The sequence below is a fragment of the Fukomys damarensis genome, unplaced genomic scaffold (genome assembly GCF_012274545.1).
Source record: "Fukomys damarensis isolate Sample0158 unplaced genomic scaffold, DMR_v1.0_HiC HiC_scaffold_18, whole genome shotgun sequence".
Taxonomy (NCBI): domain Eukaryota; kingdom Metazoa; phylum Chordata; class Mammalia; order Rodentia; family Bathyergidae; genus Fukomys; species Fukomys damarensis.
Window position 1 is genome coordinate 43,806,907 of NW_022900930.1, and position 12,822 is coordinate 43,819,728.

At 38.3% G+C, this 12,822-nt stretch overlaps 1 long non-coding RNA gene and 1 pseudogene across 1 annotated transcript in view; both read left to right on the forward strand.

Moving 5' to 3' along the window:
* The window catches only part of LOC104862169, a 4,771-nt gene extending 3,747 nt beyond the window's left edge, over positions 1-1,024 (forward strand). The window contains exons 3-4 of the long non-coding RNA XR_780214.2: positions 112-247; positions 667-1,024. This is a non-coding gene — a long non-coding RNA (uncharacterized LOC104862169). The remainder of the gene's footprint in view (positions 1-111; positions 248-666) is intronic.
* Positions 1,025-4,037: 3,013 nt separating this feature from the next.
* On the forward strand, positions 4,038-5,676 carry LOC104862978 (annotated as a pseudogene).
* Positions 5,677-12,822: the final 7,146 nt, after the last annotated feature.

Consider the following 12,822-nt stretch of genomic DNA (forward strand, 5'->3'; position numbering starts at 1 on the left):
AGAGGGAATAGATTCCCAAGGGTGGGATAACTGGTTACCCCGTAGAAGAGTGTATGTCTCCCTGCACCTTCAGTGACCCTGAGTCAGTCACAAATATTGTCACGCTTCCAGAGTAAGCTGCTTCCTTACTTCTGTGGCAAACGCATGTTCCTGAAGCAGAGCGCCGGTATCTAAACAGATCACATCACGAGTGAGGACCAGCTAGTAGCCCTTGGTTCAGGAGGCGTGGGAAAGTCTGCTCTGACAGGTCAGTGTGTTCACGGAATTTTTGGTGAAAAATACAACCCGATGATGGAAAATTCCTACAGAGAACAAGTTGAAGTAGATGGCCAACAGTGTATGCTGGAAATTCTGGATACAGCAGGGGCAGAACACTTTACAGCGATGAGGGATTAGTATATGAAGACTGCCCAAGGGTTTGCACTAGTATATTCCATTACAGCGCAGTCTACGTTTAATGATTTATAGGACTTAAGGGAACAGATTTTATAGGGTAAGGACGCAGATGTCCCAATGATTTTGGTTGGCAGTAAGTGTCACCTGGAAGATGAGTGAGTAGTTGGCAAAGAAAAAGGCCAGAATTTAGCAAGACAATGGTGTCACCTGTGGCTTTTTAGAATCTTCTGCGATGTTAATGAGATATTTTATGACAAATAAATATTTCAGACAAATAAATAGAAAACTACCAGTGGGAAAGAAGAAGCCTAGAAAGAAATCATGTCTGCTGCTCTAGACCCGAAGTCAGCAGCAGCTCTGAGCCAGGTTGCAGGAACGAAGAACTGTTGCCTAATTGGGAAGCACCAGCATTCCAGACTTCAAAAAACAAATACAAAGAACCTTCTCCTGTTGTATGTATTATGTGAAGAATTTGGATATTACATTGGTTTGCACAAGTTCCCTGGAGGAAAAAAATCGCTCTGTGTATATATCTTGGGAAGTAAGACAATAGCATTTCTCTTTGCAATAGCAGTTATAACAGATGTGAGAATAAGTATAATTGACTCTAATTCAATTATACAAAAGAGCATGGATGCATTTCAAATGTTAGATAGTACTACTATAATCCAGTGATTTCACATTGACCATTTAGTCATGATTCCTCCCTTTAAGCACTAAAATGTTGAACTGTTATACTTTATATCTATAATGATATCAGTTATGAATTTCTCCTCAAGTCATTGCAGCAGATAACTTTTTTTGAGTCATTGACTTCATTTTATGTTTTAAAAATTATGAAATATCATCTGTCATATTCTAATTAAAATTGTGCATAATGCTTTGGAAAAATGGGTCTTTTAGAGAAAAAAACTGGGATAACTGATTTCTATGGCTTTCAAAGCTAAAATATATAATATACTAAACCAACTATAATATTGCTTCTTGTGTTTTACTGTCAGATTAAATTAAAGCTTTTGTGGATGATGAAATTTTAGTATATTTTAAAAAAAAGAACATCCAAGTGAAATTTTCATTTCAGATAGTGGAATTTTTAATTCTAAAATTCATATTAGGCTTTCATTTTATAATCATCACATATGCTGAAATAGCCTGTTTTCTACTGGTGTGCCAGTCTTTCCTGTAGCCTCAACAAATATTTTAAAATCCTCTCAAAGAAATTCTACTGTAAATTAGCATTAAGAACTGTGTACTGTGCCAGGTGTGGTGGCACAAGACTGTAATCCCAGCACTCAGAAGGCTGAGGCAGGAGGTTTGCTGTGAGTCTGAGGCCAGTTTGGGCTACACAGTGAGTTTAAACTACACAATAAGACCCTGTCTCACAAAAGCCAAATCAGACCAAAACAAAACAAAACAAATACATACTGTAAAAGCCAGGTGTGGTGGCACATACCTCTAATCCCAGCTCTTAGGAGGCTGAGGCAAGAGGATCACCGTGTGTTCGATGCCAGTCTAGGCTAGTACTGAGTGGGCTCAAAGCCAGCCTGAACTATCCAGTGAGATTCTGTCTTAAAACAAAACAAAAGCGCTGAAAAGACAGAAATTCAACCCTAAAGGAAGAGACACAACCATAGCAGACCATGTTTATTAACCCTTGCATGGAGTAATTTTATAAATATGTTTTGAGAGTTGACAATGTCTACACGTATATGTGCCGGTGCATTGCTAATAAAAATGCAGGGCCTGACATCCAAAGTATACAAAAGGACTTAAAATCCAACAATTAGAAAATGAGCAACCCAATTTAAAAATGAAGAATCTGAATCAAAGAATATATAAAGGTAGAAAATTAGCATATGCAAATATGTGCCCAAATCACATGTAATCGAGGAATTGCCAGTTGAAACAACAAAGTGATCCCACAACATACACCTATCACAATGATTTAAATCTAAGACACTGCTAACATCAAATGTCGATGAGGACTTAGAAAAACGAATTCTTATTCATGACTGATGGAAATGCAAAAATGACCTTTTGGGAAGACATTTCATCAACTTCTGATAAAGCTAAGTATGCTCTTACTACACAATCTAGTAGTTGTGCTCCTGGGTTTTTACTCAATGAATTGAAAATCTATGTCTACAAAAAAAGTGCATGTGACTACTGATAGTACCATTATGCATAGTTGGCAGATATGGGAAAGAACAAAGATGTTCTTATAAATGGATAAATGGATGAGGACTAAAAGGTAAATTTATTTTTAAAATAAAAGCTATGGAGGTCCAGGGATTTAGCTCAGTGGCGCCACCTCCTGCCTTGCAAGTACAAGGTCCTGAGTTTGACATCCCACACCAAATAAGTAAATAAATAAAAGCTATGGAGTATTTGCTTAGTGATGGAAAGAAATGAGCTACTGAGCCATGAAAAGGTGTGGAAGAAGCATAAATGCATATTGGTAAGTGAAAGAAGACAGTTCATAAAGGCTACCACACTATAAAATTCCCTGAAAAGACATAGGGTTTGGATGTACTAGATAAGCCTTAAAACTGGATTCACTATGCTCAAAGAGCTAAAGGAAAACACAAGCAAAGAACTAAAATAATTCAGAAGGTAATGTATGAACAGAATGAGATGATCAAAGGGTAGAATTTATTTTTAAAAAACCAATGAGAAATTCTGGACTAGAAAAATACAATAAGTAAATTGAAAATTCACTAGAAGGGTTCAGCAGCAGATTTGATCATGCACGAGAAAAAAATCAGTGAACTTGAAGATAGGACATTTGAAATTTAAAAAGGTGAAGATTAGAAAGGAAAAAAGAAGCAAAGAGGGGCTGGTGGCACCCATATACACATTGTGGAAGTCTTCAAGGAGAAGAGAGGAAAAAGAGATGAAAGATCATTTGAAGAGCTATCTAAAAACTTTCAAATTTTGAAGAAAAGGCACAGATCTATAAATTCAAGAAGCTCAATAAATTCCAAGTAGGATAAAACCTGAATACTTAACCTTAACTGAATCACCCCCTGAAAGAGTCCCCTCCTAAAACCATCACATTGGGAGTTGGGGCCCCAACACATGAATTTGTGGGCTACAGGTAAGTATTCAATCTGTGACCCTACTGGCTTGATGCATGGCTCTACATATTCATAGTTAAATAATATGTTTGTTTTCTCACAGTTCTGGAGCTGAGATTAAGTCTTAAGGGCAGAGCCCCCCAAATGGGAGGAGTTTCAGGTTTAGGAGAAGCCACACCTGAGTGTTCCTTAGAAGTCTATGCACAAATTGTTAGTGCTTTGGTGATTTAGTACACAACAATTCAAAACATGGGAAAACACTTCCAATAGTCATGAAAGATGCAGTGGCATCCAGGGCCTGTTTTCATGTTGATAAATACTGCTTTACCACCCGAGGTCTATCATGCAGACGGTTTGGGAGCCAGTTTGTCGACCCAGGTCAGACATCTCCACGATACATCTCCATAGTATAACTTGGTATAGCAGGAATGGATGTGGGTCTTGAATTCTTTCTATCCACTGATAGCTGTGTGCTGTTGGGCAAGTTGCTTAATCTCACTGAGCCTGTATCCTCTGTAAATCCTTTGGTAGACAAGGCCAGATAATAATACTCCAGATGGCAACATGAGCACCCAGCTGAAGAGCGGCCTGTAGTAAATGTGCATTAATGTGATGATTCCGCTCTCATTTTTTATAAACACATGTTTTCACTTTTCAAAGGATTCATTCATCCGGTCCAACAGAATAGAACTCATTGACAATTTCAGGGTGGAGGTGTTTCCGCAGGAGTTTAAGCAAAAGGGTTTGTGATAGGCTTATGTTTCTTGGCTGGTTGATTGTTTTGAGTACTTTAAGAGTGATTTGGGGCATTTTTTTGTAGATACTTTTCCTTCTTTTTTCTCCTAGAGTGTTTTTGTTTTATTCAATTTTGTAGTTCCTTTGAGGAAATGAATCAAGAATCAGTGAGTCATAGTGGATATTTACTAGCTACTAGCATTACTTCAGGAAATCACTCTATGATTGTTTAAGCCACTCAGCCTTTCTAAAAATGAACATAAAAGAAACATCTTATTTTTTTCTAGGAAGGAAAAGTTTTAGTTCACCAAAAATCCTGACAGTTGGGGGAGGAAGGCAGGAGCCCGGGAGGAGGGAGCACAGGGCCACAGGAGGACATCCGTGGACTCGCAGCACAGCGGAGCCTGAGCCTCTGGGGGCTGCCACGTGCTGGGCGGGGACAGGAGGATGTGCAGCCCCAGGCTCTGAAGCAAGGAGGGAGTTCTGTACAAGCGGACTAACTATCTCACAGGTCGGCAGCCTCGCTGGTTTGTTTTAGATAGTGGAACCCTGTCCTACTGTGATTCACAGGATGATGTTTGAGAAGGGAACAAAGGAACTATAAAGATGGCAGAAATTAAAGCTCATTCAGCAGACAACACAGGAATGGAACTAATCATTCCAGGAGAGCAGCATTTATTTTTACATGAAGGCAGTAAAAGCAGCTGAAAGACAGAGGTGGCTGGTTGCTCTGGGGAGCCCCAAAGCATGTTTGAGTGATACTTGGACTAAAAGAAGAAAAAGAAATAAGTGAAACCAGTGAATCTTCGGAAACCAGAATTCTGAACTTCGCCTCTGCTGTGGCCTCCCAATGCAGCAGGTTCATACGACCCAGGAATCTGTTCCCCAGGATGGGAGCCATTCATCTCCCAGGGTAGAGAACACGAATGTGCCACATGCGATACCTTCATCGCGGCGCTTGAAGAATGTGTGAAGATACTGAATTCAGCTGCCCCATCCGGGTCCTTTGGTTTCTCCTGCGTCACCTTTCTCCAGTTCAAATGATGAACTGTCCAGTCAGCCACCCTGGTTCCTGCAGTTCGGAAAGCAGCACCTACTCCATAAAAGATCCAGTGCCTGCTCGTCACCGACTCTCCCAGCGGCGCCAAAGAAACTACTCCGATACAGACTCTTGTAATGTTACTCCTCCCCTCCAAGGCCCAGACAGACCCGTTCACTGTTCAGGAAACACACTCACTGGAGATTCGACAGCAGCAGCCATTCCTGAAGAAAGCAGACTGATGGCCAAAACGAAATCTGAATTGGGAGATTCTCTTCCATCCTTCTCTTCCTGGGGAAATGCAAGTGTCTGACTTCCTCTAAGTATTGCTATGCAAAAGCTGCTGTAATTAAACTTGTTATAGGGAGTAGTTTTTCCCCTTTACTTAGGATTTCTTGCACTTCACAGAATATTGTAAAACAAACAAAAACCAACCCAATACTTTTGAAGTGCATTTTATCTTTATATAGATTATTTACAACAGTATTTTCTTAATAAATTCATAGTACAAATATGCATCTTATTTATTATTTAATTAATTAATTTATTTATTTGACACAGGGTCTCACTATGTAGTTGAGACTGACCTGGAACTCACTCTGTAGACCAGGCTGGTCTCGATCTCACAGCGATCCTCCTGCCTCAGCCTCCTGACTGCTGGGATTACAGGTGTGTGCCACCAGGCCTGGCTTGTGCATCTTTTTTTTTTTTTAAACAAATGATGGTGTAGCATTTTGACATCCATAAAGACAAATGTAGAGATTTTTTTCTAAAAAATTGTGAGGGACTGATAGCTTAGTCAGTGTGTATTGTAGTTTATAAACATGACATCTTACCAGGTTTCAGTTTGACAGAAGTGTGATATATGTAACTATACCCTGGACCGAAAGGTCACTTTACTCCAACTTAAAGTGAGTTACTTGATGGTAATTGTATTGTGTCTCTTGAAGCAAAAAGGAAACGCTTAATATTATAAATATCTTTAGCCCAAATTGAGCATTTTTCAAAAAAAAACAGACTCTGCTGTCCTTCGTATGTGAAGTTGACACTGCTGATTTGTCAATATCAACTGTTGGGTTAAAGTATTTATTTATTTATTTATTTATTTATTTATTTATTTATTTATTTATTATCTTGTTGCATCAGAAGATTGGGTTCTAACTTTTGTTACCTTCCAAATTTAAATGTGTATCCATTGTTACTTACATTGTTCTACAAAAGGTTAATGTTGTAGTGACCTTTCTCGCTTAAACCAAAGAAATAAATGGCTTTCAATGGAAGATTTTCGTGCTTTTTTCCCCTAAAATAGACAGTAAGCTGCTGTTGTAAGGTATTGCTTGCAGCTCTTTAGAATACTTAGAGACAATTTTTTATTCATGAATATTTATACAAAGAAGGAATTCTGTCAAGGTTGCTGTTATGTATCACCTGAAAATGGCATTATTTAAAGAGCAAATAGCATTTTTTGGTAGTGCTTGTCCATATCTTTCTTTCTTTCTTTCTTTCTTTCTTTCTTTCTTTCTTTCTTTCTTTCTTTCTTTCTTCCTTCCTTCCTTCCTTCCTTCCTTCCTTCCTTCCTTCCTTCCTTCCTTCCTTCCTTCCTTCCTTCCTTCCTTCCTTCCTTCCTTCCTTCCTTTCTTCCTTCCTTTCTTTTTGAAGCAGCATTTCCCTTTGTAGTTCAGGCTGGTCCTGAACTCACTATGTAGCCCAGGCTGTTCTCAAACTCATGGTGATCCTCCTGCCTTAGCCTCCCAAGTGCTGGGATTACAGGCGTGCGCCACCACACCTGTCTTTTGTCCGTATCTATTGTCAGTGTTTACCTTGTAATCCATTTTTTAAAAATTTACTTTGGGGTAATGGTTTTGTCTAAGATTTTGGGTGAGCAGCACTTTAAAACAAATTGGCTTGTGTTTTTAAGTTAATCATATTTAATAAATATGTGTCTTTTGCATAAAAAACCTTAACAGTGTGTAGAGTTACTGCATCTACACTCTGTCCTCCACACCCTTCAATCATCAAATCCCCACCAGAGAGTTTGTTACATTTGATGAATCTACACAGACACATCACTATCTCTCAAAGTGACCGTGTTTATGTTGGTATTCACTGTGGTACATTCTAGATTTTGGCAAATGTACAAGGACACACATCATACCATGCATACCCTAAAAACAGTATCCTGAAAATTTCAGTACCGTGAAAATCCGATGTGTTCTGTTTTTAATCTGTCCTTCACGCTTCATAACCACTGATCCTTTCCAGAGCTGCTATAGTTTTGTCTTCTCTAGATGCCCTATGCAGTAGTAGTTGGAATCGTACAGTATGTGGACTTTTCAGATCGGCTTCTTTCCAATTAACAATACGCATTTAGACTTCTTCCATATCTCTTCATAGCTCAGTTGCTCGACTCATTTTAGCACTGAAAATAATTCCATTGTCTGGATGATTATTTACCCTTTCAGCTACTTAAGAACATCTTTGTTTCTTCCAAGTTTTGACGGTGGTTAGTAAACATGCTAAAAATACTCACGTGTGCAGGCTTTTCTTATAGGTGTAGGTTTTCGACTCACATTGGGAAATGTCAAGCAGCACGCTTATTGGACCATACGACGGTAAGAGAATGTGTAGTTTTGTGGAAAACTGCCACATTTTCCTCCCTAGTAACATTCTGCTATAGTTTGGAAGTTCCCAAGGCCCAAGGTGGTTTTCCTGGGAGGGAGTGGACCCTTTAAAAAGGAGTGCATCTGTAGGTCATTGGTGCGCGCCCTTGAAGGGGAAACTGGGACCCTGACCCCATGCTCGCTCTCTTTTTGCTTCTAAGGAAGGTGGTGTATGGTTTTGCTCTGCCACATGCTCCTGTAGTATCATGCTGTATCACTATAGGCCCAAAGCGACATGGCCACCAACTGTGGACTGGAACTTCCACAATTACGAGATAAAATAAAACTTTCATCTTTGCAAGTTGGTTGTCTCAAGGAATTGTTATAGTAACTAAACTTAACACATCTTCCCATCAGTAGTGAAGGAAAGTCCCTGTTCTTCCACATCTTTGCCAGCATTTGGTGTAGTTAGTATTTTGGATTTTTTGTTATTTTATTAGCTATGTAGAAGTGTCTCATTTTAATCTGAAGTTTCCAATTATATATGATGTTGGATACCTTTTTTATTTTTAATTTATCATCCACATATCTTCTTTAGTGAGTTGTCTGTTAAGATCTTTTACTCATGTGTTAAATTGTTCACTTTAAGAATTTTTTGTTCATTTTGCATGCTAATCTTTTATCAAATGTGTCCTTTAAATACAGTGTCTTCTAGTTTTATTACTTTGTGTTTTATGTTTAGGTCCATGATCCATTTTTAATTAAGTCCTATGCACATGGTAGAAGATCTGTGTCTCAATTTGTTTTTGTGGTTGTTTGTTTGTTGTTTTTGGCTTGTTTTGTGCTTTTGGCTGGTTGGATTTCTGCATGTGGGTGAACAGTCGTTCTAGGGACAGTTGTTGAAAGGACTGTCTTTGCACTATAACGTTGCCTTTCTTTGTCAAAGGTTCATTGAGCATAATTACCTGGGTCTATTCCTAGGATCTCTATTCTATTACATTGATGCACTTTCCTATTTTCCTAAATACCACACCATCTTGATTACTATCTTAGTACTTTCTCATTGCTTGGACAAAATACCCAACACTCACAACTTAAAGGAGGAAAGGTTTATGTATTTTAACTCACAATTTTTCAAGGTTTCAATCTATAGTAGGCTGGCTCCAAGGCAGGGTGGTGTGGCAGAGGAGAAACAGTTCATGGCATGCAGGCAGGATATAACAAGCAGTGAGCCTTTCTTTCCTTTTTATCCCATCTTAGTGGTGAGCCTATTAGTTGGTGCCACCCACACTCAGGGTGGGCCTTTTCATTATCCACACCCAGAACTATGCTAAACCAATCAGTGGACTCATACACTTAATCACACACCCATAATCCAGCATCACACACCCATGATCCAGCCATCTCTCAAAAGCCCCACCTTTGAGTGCATGAGCCCTTGGGGGACATCTAGATAGATGCCATAACAATTATTGTAGATTTACAGTAATTCCTGAGGATGGGTCACATCAGTTGTTTCACTTAATTCTTTGATATTGAGTATGCATTTCTGGGTCTTTTGCCTCCCCACATAAACTTTAGAATCAATTTGTTGATATCCACAAATACAGACAGTGAAAGACCTAGTGATAATTTTGATTAAGATCACCCAAGATCTATAGTTAAATTTGGGAAGAGCTGACATCTTGACAACATTAGCTCTTCCTGTGCATGAAGTATCTCTCTGAATATTTATTTTCTTTATTACTTTCATTACCGTGTTGTAGTTTCCCTCATGTAGACATTGTACATACCTTCTTCAATTTATATTTAAGTATTTCATTTTGGGGTGGTAATGTAATGATATTATGGTTTTAATTTCATAACTCTCTTGTTCGTTGATGGTTTATAGGAAAGAGATTGACTTTTATATATAGTTATGCACCTGCATAACAATGTTTAGTCAATGATGGATTACATATGTGACAATACTACAAGATTATGTCACCAAGTCTGGTAGTTTGGATATAGAATGTCTCCCCAAAGCATCCTATGCTCAGAGGCTGACCTTGTGGAAGGTGATTGAATCAACAGTTGACTTGCTGTTAAGAGGTGGACCTGGTGCAGGAGTTGAGTCACTGGGGACATGACCCAGAAGGGTATAACTCTTTCCCTGCCCTCTTGCTTCACTCTCTGTTTCCTGACAGCTGTATAACATGAGCATCTTTCCTTTGCCAGTTTCTTCCATCTTGCCCTTCCTGCCATGGACCTAACTAATCATGGATTGAAAAGATCAACCAAAGTACACATCTCCTTTAAGTTTTGGGTGTTTGTTATTTGTCCCCCAAAGAAGATAATGACTAAAGAAAAAAAGTTCTCAGTGTAAGTGCACTCTATGAAATTCACACAATTAACAAATATGTGAGCTCACAATGCATTTATCAGAATGTATTTCTGTTGTTAAATGATACATGACTATTAATTTCATATCCTGCAGCCTTGCTATATCTGCTTATTCATTCCAGGAGGTTATTTTTACTTTCTACACAGACAGTTGTGTCATATGCAAATACAGTTTTATTTTTATTTTATTTTTTGAGGGGGAAGTAAAATAACAAAAGATTTGTTTTGCTGGCAAAAGGCTGATTGCACTAAAAGCAGTACCAATGATCAACCCCTCACTGGGTTACAACTCCTTCTTTTATAGGGTCTCATAGCCAAGATCTCATTCAGGTGGTTACATTACATTTCCTCAGTTTACATTACCAATACAAATCATGATCACAAGACAGAAGTAGCAATTCATTGTAGTTAGAGCTATCTATCCTAGCCCATTGGAAGGGGTGTTCCTGGTCAGGAAAGCAAAGTTGACAATGGTCCTTTTCACCTTGACACTTTTACAATCATGTGATTTACAAAATTTTGGAGCTTGGGGTCTTGATGTGCACTATTATCTCAGGGTGAAACCAGTTGTCCCGTTCTGCAGTTAATGCCTCTGGTGTCAGTTAATTTTGAACTAAACAAAGCAGTCTGCTATCAGAGACAGCAGAAGTCATTTTACATTTTCCTAACATTTGTTAGATTTTTGGTTATTTACAAAAGTTCTCTCCATCAGTCCTTTTATACATTTTTTGGTCTTTAGAAAACAGTAACTTGGGGAAACAACTACTCATAAATTAACCTTAGCTTTTACCAAAAAGGGACCCTAGTTTTCTCTCTGTTTATAATGAACACTTTCTTGGGTAGTTCTAGAGAAGTAGACATGTGCTGGCATAAACCTAGAAGTCTTGAGTTTGTGTCCTGCTTATAGCAGATGATGATCATGTATGCCTGCATCCACAAGTACAGTTTTATTTCTTCCTTCCCAATCCATGTACCTTTTCATTTTCTTTTCTTATTGTGTTAATTTATTGCCTTAACTAGGACTACTTGGAGTTCCAGTACCATATTGCCTAGGAATGGTGTAACTTTATTTTATTTTTATTTGTTTTCCCTAAAAGTTTTAGAAGCAGACAAAATATCAGTAACTCAGGAATGAACTCAGAAACAACAAGGACCAAACAAGTTGATGAAGAAGTATGGTTATCTAGAAGTACAAGCTAAAATAAATGACTGAAAAGAAATCTGCAACTAAATATTAAGCTTCTATATCAAAAGACTAGGTACCACGAGTTATAATTTTTACAGCTTTCAAGCTATTTTATTTCAGCTGACTACATCTTTTTTCCCCTTGTATTTTTAAAATTTAATTTTATTGGTACATTTTAGAGATATGTAATGATAACATTCATCATAGGGAATTTGTACCTGTACATGATATATCTTGATTTTCTTTTTTCCCCAATCCCCTCCCCTCCCTTCATCTCCTCTTCCCCTTAATTACAAAAACTTTGTTTCCATTTTTTTGCTTCTATTCTTGTTCAGTTTTTCTTTCCCTTCCTTCCCATCCCCCTCCCTTGTTCCTTTTCCCATTTGAACTTTTCTTCCTATTTCACAATATCTATTATATGTTTTGGTCCTTATTTACCCTTTTGGTTTCTCTGGTGTGAGTAGTTATTCTTCCCTCTGCTGATTTTAGAGGGAAGCATGTAGTTTCTCACCATATTTTCTTAAGGTAGCTGAAGGGTTTATGTTGATTAATTTCAGCAGGCTGAGGAAGTTCCCCTTTGTTCCTAGAGCACTGAGATTTTTTGTCATGAATGGGGGTTAATCTTGTAAAACACTTTTTTGTGTATATGTAATGATCATGCATTTTTCTCCTCCTTAGCCTGTTGACAAGATAGATTACATTGGTTGATTTTTTTTTTTCCTTTTTGAGACAGGGTCTCAATATGGAGTTGAGACTGACCTGAAACTCACTATGTAGCCTGGTCTTGAACTCACAGCAATCCTCCTGCCTCAGCCTCCCTAGTGCTGGGATCACAGGCATGCACCACCATGCCTGGCCTCAATGGTTATTTTTGTTTTGTTTTATTTTTTTGGAGCGGGGAATTGAATCCAGGGCCTCACAGATGGTAGGCAAGCTCTACCACTGTGCTATATCCCCAGTCCTTCAAATGTTGGACTAGCTTTTCATACTTGTGATATATCTTGGTTCGTCATAGTGTAAAGTTCTTTGATTCAATTTGCTAATATATTATTAATAATTTTTACATCTATGCACGTAAGACATGTTCTATAGTGTCCTTTTTTGTAATGTCCTTGTTGAATTTTGTATAGGACAATACTCGATAATTCTAGTTTTGTACTCAGTCACTGTATAAAAACTGGAAAAGGATTCCAAGGTAGCCAGTGGGGAGAGGACTGCAGGCATGGATGGTATTTCTTCCTCACATCGCTTCCAGGCACCAGGGCAGGGATGTACAGGAGCAAGCTAGTCTGTGTGGTAGGAAAATAATCCTGAAATGACAAGAGGTGGACTTGCCTGAAGACCTGGACAATCTTTATTTTTGATATGGACTGTTAAAATGTTTGGAGTTCCAATTCTGGTGTTGGT